Source organism: Brachyistius frenatus, unplaced genomic scaffold, assembly GCF_029030835.1.
Source record: "Brachyistius frenatus isolate BFR_SWC_R1_liver_20210118 unplaced genomic scaffold, ASM2903083v1 Contig_5, whole genome shotgun sequence".
NCBI lineage: Eukaryota > Metazoa > Chordata > Actinopteri > Embiotocidae > Brachyistius > Brachyistius frenatus.
This window is the reverse complement of record NW_027210604.1, coordinates 8,589,899-8,598,252: the sequence shown is the minus strand read 5'-3', so window position 1 is coordinate 8,598,252 and position 8,354 is coordinate 8,589,899.

Sequence of the window (8,354 nt, the reverse complement as noted above, 5' to 3'; positions counted from 1 at the left end):
AGAGTTTAACAGTAACCACCCACTGAGAGAGACGCATGGAGACAGAGACGAGATGCACGCACACACAAACATACAAGTGCACAAAAAATACGTATGTAACAGTTTCTAACTCAGACAGCTAAGTCGATGGAGGGCATTGTGACAATAGAGGAGAAAAGAATCACATAGGCTACACACATGCACGCACCAACAAGCTATTGCGAAACATTATTAATTAAAAAGATGTAAGTATGCCGACACGTCACATATTTATACGTACACATACGCATTCTTGTGGTAATATTAAATAGTAGAAAAGTAAAATATATCATTATATTGGTCATCCTGCAAAATAAAATAAAAAAATTAAAAAAAGTGTACTTCACTAAAATACAAAAGTGAAAATGTGCACATGCACATATAAAATGGGAAAACCCTTGCGACTGCAGGGGTGGAAGATATTGTGCAGTAGGGTATCAGGTGAGGACACCTGACACCCAGCTGCACCCTCCAATTCTGAAGCTTTCCGTGTGCATCAGCAAAAACAAAAACTGTTGTGGTGTGCTATGAAAAAAAAGACAAAAAAGCAGAGCTGAGTGTTTCGCTGCTGTTTGTCGGGTCTGTGGCAGATTTGGACCGGTGTGACCCTGCTAACACATCAGTGCTTTGGTAGGTTTATGCTGTGTTCGCTGGCAAGCTCAAATGATTAGAAGCACCAGCAGCCAGAGAGAGGCAGACAACAGGAGGCAGAGAAGGATGGGATTTAGTGAGGCTGAAAGATGCTGCCAAGCTAGTGAACGGTTTAAGCTCAGTGAGAAGACAACTCAGCCTTCATATGGCCACTTGACATTAGAAATAAACAGACAAGAGATATTACTGCTCGATTTGATCCTGAATAAGCACTAATTTTGTCATGTTTTTATGTAGGATTACTGACTGTGAAAATTTAAAAATTACCACGCAATCATTGTCTAAATCTTTTTAGCAAAACAGTATATTGTTTTACTTGTGATTTCTTAGATTAAATAATTTGATTGTTGTCTCGACCACATGTTTAAATTCTTAATTGATTGTTTATTTAAACACCACTGTCATTATCATTATTGGTCTTTCTGAGGATCAGTATTGACAATTGTTTTTGTAATTACTATGGCATTTGAACAGTCGATCTGATACTGTACTATTGGATTAGTGCATTGATTTACAATTAGTGGATTTAAATGGAAAACACTGGTAATATGTCTCAATTACACACCATCATATATAGAGAAGATTACTCTACACACACACACACACAGTATCCATTGTTCCCAGTCATGTGATAAGGGTGGACCTTTAGGTGTGTGAGGTGAAGCATGAGAGTCTATTCTCCATCTCATTAGACACAAACAGTTTGTTCCTCTTGATGTGCTGCTGTCGAGTGGAGATGAACACATTCAGGTCTGTTTCCTGAACGAGTGACAAACTGCCCTCATGATTCCTTTCCTGCTGTTTTCGGCTAATTAATTGAGCAAAATATTCGAACTACAGCTAAAACAAGAAAATGGCTTCAGGGTTGCAGTTAATAAGCAGCTATGGAGCCTGCTGAAGGCTATCCGAGCATAATAGAAGCATCAAGCAACCACTCTATGCACAGGTTTAAGTTTAACCCGAGCTTAATATTGTTCTTATTTTACTCTAAGTCAGTCGTTCTTTGACCAAACTATTTTCACGTTGGAGGGATCTGGGGAAAGCTAAACAATCTTCCAATACAGGTTGAAAATAGCAGATTGACACTTCAGTTTTTACTGTTGGCAAGTGAACAACTGTGAAATCAATATTGAACAAAAACACCCAATAATAGTGATTACAAATCAAAATAAAATGATTTCCCCAAACACAAGGTAAGCCAAAGGTGTTGTAAAACTGGATGCCTCCAGTAACTAAGAAACCTTTTTAATAACATTAAGACTAACTGTCATGTTGTGTCGGGAGGAAACAATTCATCACTGGTGAAAGAGCAACATTAAATTCCCATCGGAAGTACAGGACTGTAACTAATCTAGTAAACACACAGTCCACAAGAGTAAAGGTGAACACAGTAAAAATGTGTGACTGATAGCCCTAACTAACTCAACCATCAGGTTGCGCAAACAAAACATCAGAATGCGACTGAGCAAAAGAGCATTTTTCCAGTAGGAGCTGATAGCACTGTAGGGGTTACTGCCAGCAACACAGTATTCACCTGAAACCATCTGCTGGTTGCAGAATAATCACTCTCACTCTAACCTCCTGTCTGTAATTGCAGGTATTGTTGCCTCATCTCCGTCGGCAACATGAGTTCAATTAAAACAGGTTCATTGCTGTCCAGGACTAACAGGACTGGGGGCACCGCAAGTAATTAACGCGATAACTTTAAATACCAGCAGAAGCACATTTTCACCCCCACCTGCACACACACTCAGACACATGTAAGAGCAAATATGAGTAACGGTCACCAACATCTGCAGGAGGAAGCTTAGCAGGAAACATAGCCTGCACATTAAAGATAATCATACAAATACAGTATTATGGTTTACACTCACTGGCGCCAGCAGAAAATATTTAATGGGGGAGGGAAGGAGGTGTGTGTGTGTGTGTGTGTGTGTGTGTGTGTGTGTGTGTGTGTGTGTGTGTGTGTGTGTGTGTGTGTGTGTGTGTGTGTGTGTGTGTGTGTGTGTGTGTGTGTGTGTGTGCGTGTGTTAGAGGGAGACTGGGTGATTTTGTGGTGGCACACAATAAAGACTATACAGCATAGTCAAGTTTTAGGGTACGCAACTTAATACAAAGGTAAACACATCATATTACAGCGTATAATAAATTGCATTGCCTACTGTGTAATTCCTCATGATCTGATATTCACATGAGATCAGGCAAGGCATCATTAATCAACCTTTAAATTGCAGTTTTGATGCATCATTACCAATTAATCAAGAGCGCAGGCTTGTTTAAAAATGAATGTTAATTATTAGCTAATCAAACATGTATTTATGTCCAGCACATTTCCAGCATCTATAAGTATCTTCCATTTTTTTTAATCAAACTGAAATTTATTTCAGATTTCAAGATTCTAGCTAGCCAAACATTCTACATGTGGCTATAATTAAAGGAGTGTCTGTATTCTATTGAATAAAGTATTGATGCTAAAATATCTGGTCTATTGTGGGGTGGGCCAAAATTGTATCCTTCATTGGGCCACCTGTGTTAAACCAGTTAAACTGGTGCAACAAGAACATATTTAAACTGCTTGTGGTGATGTTGTTTCCAAAGTGGTATGCCGTTGGCTAATTTACATTAGATGTCCTTGGATAACGCTTAGTATACAGCGGAGGTCAAGTGCACTTCCTAATAAACAATTTGGAAGTATTAGCCACCATCGAGAGTTGGAATGAGTGTAATGAATCAATAAGTAAATGACAGAAAAGGAATCGTTAAAAAGAAAAAGTGGCAAGAATTTGCTGCGTCTCTCAACTCTCAAATGTGACGATTGGCTGATTGTTTTGTTTTTCATTATCGTAAACCAAAATACCTTTGCATTTTCAACTGTTGCTCATTTGAAACCAATACTTTGAATATGTCAGTTTATGGTCTGGGTCACTGTGAGAGGTTTTATCAGCCAGACAAGAACATAGTCTGCAAACGCGGCCCTTGTCATCTTCTTACAGTTCAGAATCCCTGAACATACTTTACTTTCCAAAAACGTTTCACAAGTAGATGAATAATTAAGCAAAACATGGGGTGAAGTGTATAATTTCGGGCTGGGTATTTCAAAAGAATGCAAAATATGCGCATATTAGCACAGTAATTTCCTCCTTCATCTCAAAGAGCGTGGGGGTCAGAGCCGAGACTCGCTCCATTATCTGCAATGGACTGAAAGGAGAACGAAAGAGCAGAAGAAAAAGCCTGTGAGGGAAGCAGTTCTCGTCTGGCTGCGGACAATGAAGAGTTCCAGTGAACCTCTCTCCCGTTTTCTTTCCCTCCTTCCTTCCAGTCTTCCTTCTTGCCCTGACTAAACAAGGAGTGTGCAGCGTTCTGCTGGGAACTGCGGAACACTTCACACCTGCGCAGCACATCTCACACACACCTATGAGAGTCTTAAATGGAGACCTCACACACACGCACACACTGTAAGCATTCAAGAAAATAATTGGAGAGGCATGAAATCTGTGCAGTGTGCTTATACAGAAAGGTCACCTTGGAGACAGCAAACATGCTTACTGTAATGTGAGTAAGCACTGATCTATCATTCTGATCAGACCGCTGAACAGAATGAAGAGTTTCTCTGGGGTGTGAAACACATTTTCCTTCCTTCCTGATTTTAGCTGACACTGTTTGGGAAACTGGCTTTTTCTCTTTCTCTTGTCCAGCACTTCCTGTTCCTGTAAATCCATACTAAATATTTGCTTCGATGACAGTTGAACAGGGAATGAATTTACATAATGGAATCCAGAGTCTGTCTGCAGGGTAAAATCTGCATGAATGGGCACATGGGAAAGAATGAGATAGGCGATAAGAGGGAGGGCACAATATAAAACTCATTCAGTTCAATTTATATATGTAAAATATGTAGATGAACACCAATCTCTCTCTATTATTTCTCTCATGACCACTTTCATACAGATGTCATGCTAACTAATCATGAGCCTCAGCTGTACGAGGGTGGATCCAAAAATGAAGAGACCGATCTTGTTGTATACACACAGAGTGCAGCACCATGACATGCAGAGAGCAGGAGCAAGCTACAACCTTCATAAGGATGTTTTCCAACTTACGTCGCCTGATCGAAAACAGCATCTGAGTTACGCACGTTTTTGTGACCACTGCGGAACGGAAAATTGTGTCAAATTTTTGGGGAATAGGACAAAGTCACCACAAACCAAATCTGGCGAGTTGGGATGGGGGGGGGAGAAACAATTGTGTTGCTGAGGACAAGAAGCTTGTGTGTCTTCAACATGCAGTGAGCAGGTGTGTTGTCATGATGGAGAACCAAAGTGCCATCGTGCCACTGTTCAGCTGGTTTTCATTGAATGTTTTCCCACAGACGCCTCAGGTTGTCACAGTAAAACTCTGAGTTGACAGTCTGACCCTGGAGGACAAATTCACAGTGGGGACAAATTCACAAGGGTCTCCATTTGCGGATTTCCCGAGTTTGACACTAAATTTGATGTGCAATATCTAGCTATCTATCTATCTAAAGTTAGCATTTAGCTCAAACAAACAGCCTGAAAGAGACACTAACCAGACTCTTAATCTGGTTTCAGATAAGCGACTCTTCAGTTGTATTTCACTATGGCCCAAAACTGTCTACATTTTCCATTTCCAAAGAAAAGTAGCAAATCAGAGGAGCACAAAACAACAACTATTTTGGATTTTATTTTTTTCCTCGATTTGCTGTTATCAAAAATATTGTGTAAAATCTCTGTAAAAATGGCCCTAAAAACAAAAAGGACATTTGGCTCATGATTTATTTTTTCAACGCGGACCATTCATTAGTTAGATACAGAAGCATCTGTGGAATGCTACACAAGGTCAGTGTCTGGAAGATACTCAGCTGCCAAATATCCAATCACTTTGACCTCCCTGTCTTCCAAATCTACCAACAGTGTTGAAGTTCCTATGTTGCAATACGTTAAATAGGCCTTTGAATTCCTCTGGAGTAATTTCCACTTAACCTGTGCAAAGTGTGGCCCAATCCTACACCTGGCTGAAGCTATTGGTCTGAAAGGCTTTCATACAGATAAAACAGAAAAAAAAAAAAGTGTACATTAGTCCTTTCCACTACCTGCCCAAACCATGCCTATTAAGAGATCGAGTCAGGAAAAGAAGCATGAGAGAATAAAATGAATGTGAGAAAAGGCAAAAAATTGCTGTCAAATTGAAAAGTGTTCAGGGGCTCCACTCTCATGATCCCATGACAAACAGCTGAGGGGTCAGAGGTTAGGTCACAGGGGCCTTGTAATTAGCCTGTCTACCAAACAACCATGTCTCATAGGACGGGCACCATTTATGGCATCTCACCCCTGATCTCTGGCTCCTGGTCTCTAAAATATCCCTACAATGTCAGTGGTAGGCAGTGTACCGGAAGGTGAACTTTCACCCCAGAGAATAGAGGAAGGTCGCAGGGGAGTGACTACCAATATCTCAATAGGAGCATTCAGGCTAGAACGTGGGTTTCTAAATTCATTTCATAACATGCATCTGTGTGCATGTTGTGTCTCGAGAGGGTAATTTGTACCCTAAATCAAACAAACCTATGTTGATATTATCTTCCTGGCTTGGCCCACTTTGCTTAATGGCACCAATTTAATTTCAAACCCTGAACGAAGAGACATTTTGCATCAATAATGTTTGGAAACCACAAATCTAAATCAGCTTTTCATTTTCTCAATTGGCTGAAATATTTCACCTCAGAGACATCACATGCACAGTTTGAGGATAGGTGGGAATATAACACCAATTACCCAAAACCTTATGACCGCTCACAAATGAAGCAAACATCTTGGTGCCAGATATGACAGGACACCTTCAGAGTGTCTTCTGGTATCGTCCATGACTCCCAGAAGAAGCTGTTGATATGTGACATGCAAAGGAGCAACAACATATTCAGCAGAAGTGGTGATAATGTTTAGGCACAACAGTGAAGTACATACAGCATGCAGCTGTTAAAACAAGTAAAGTTGGAGTGCATGGCCATACATCTACTACTGCAGCCCTGGGGGGGGGGAACAGTAAGAAGTCTCCTCCAGAAATGTGACCACACTGGTTCTTGTCAGCAGTGCTTTAGAGCGCAAAGCTGAAAGCTAAAAGAAAGAAGAAGAAAAAATGGGATCGCTCAGAAACACAGACAAACACACACACATGCCAGTAAAGTGCACTTTCTTCTGCTTATGTAACTTGGGTAAAAAAGAAGAACCTGCAGCTCTGAGTCATCTATCTGTGAACACTGGAGGGACAGCCTTAACCACCACCCTAGTGTGACTGTATCAATGTGGGTGTGGGGTATCAGTTATTCTCCCACTCTTAATATGATGCACACCCACCCACATGCATTCACAGCAACTAAATAGGCAACAAAAGAACTGAATCCAGTAAGACCGGTATTTTTTTGGGAAGAACATTGTGCCTTACAAAACCCTGAAGCAGTGGCTACTGAAGGAAGAATACACTTTGAGCATTGCCTTTCACCTGTAAGCTTGCTGTAGACATGCAGGGACAGTCATGCTCCGAGCTACAAGTAAGTATAGTAAGTATAGTTTGTCTGTTTTGCATTCTTGGATTTCACTGCCATTAAAGACCTACAGTATGCTGTAAAGGCAGACGTTACCACTTGGGTTGCATGTTTGATGTTAACGTGAGTGCTCTGTTGGAAGTCCTATGAAACATCACTTAGATATGTTTAATAGAAAATTTTAAACTTGCACGTTTAAATTAAAAGTCTAATCCAATCAAATCCATCATACAGACAGATCAGCCACAACATTAAAAGCCCTTTTATTATATTGGGTCTGTCCCCCTCGTCCCGCCAAAACAGATCTGATCCTTGGAGCCCTAGACTCCATAAGACCTCTGAAGGTGTCCTGTGGTATCAGACACCAAGACTAACCAATAGATCTTTGAAGTCCTATAAAGTGCCTCCATGTATTGGACTTGTTTTTCAAGCACGTCCCACAGATGTTCCATTGGACTGAGACCTGGAGAAGTCGAGTCAACACTTAAAACTCTTTGCAATCATTCATTGACAATTTTTCCAGTGTGGCAAGTTGCATTTTTCTGCTGAAGGAGGCCACTGCCATCAGGGAGTACCTTTACCATGAAGGGGTGTGCTAGTCTGCAGCAATTTTTAAGTAGGTGGTACATTTCAAAGTAGCATCCACATAAATCCCACGCAGGACCTAAGCTTTCCCTGTAGACATTGCCCAGAGCACCACCCTGCCTCCTTCAGCTTTCCTAATTTACATTGTGCATCCTGCTGCCATCTCTTCGCCAGATAACCGACATAAACTAACCCGTCCATCCCCGTGAGGTTAAAGAAAACGTGATGCATCAGACCAGGCAGCTTTCTACCATTGCCACATGGTCAAGTCATGCCACTCAAGTGCCTTTTGTAGGCGTTTTGGACAGTGAACAGGAGCCAACATGGGCACTCTGACCAGTCTGGAGCATCGCATCCTGATACGTACTGTGTGCTCTGACACCTTTCTATCATAGCCAGCATTAGGGGTTTTTCGTCAGAAATGAGGGATCAGACCACACGGGCCAGCAGAATATTATCCCCTTCACCTATCACGGTTTTGTGGGTGATCAGTGTACATCATATCCGAGACAGAAAATAGGGATATGCTGATGATTATTACTAA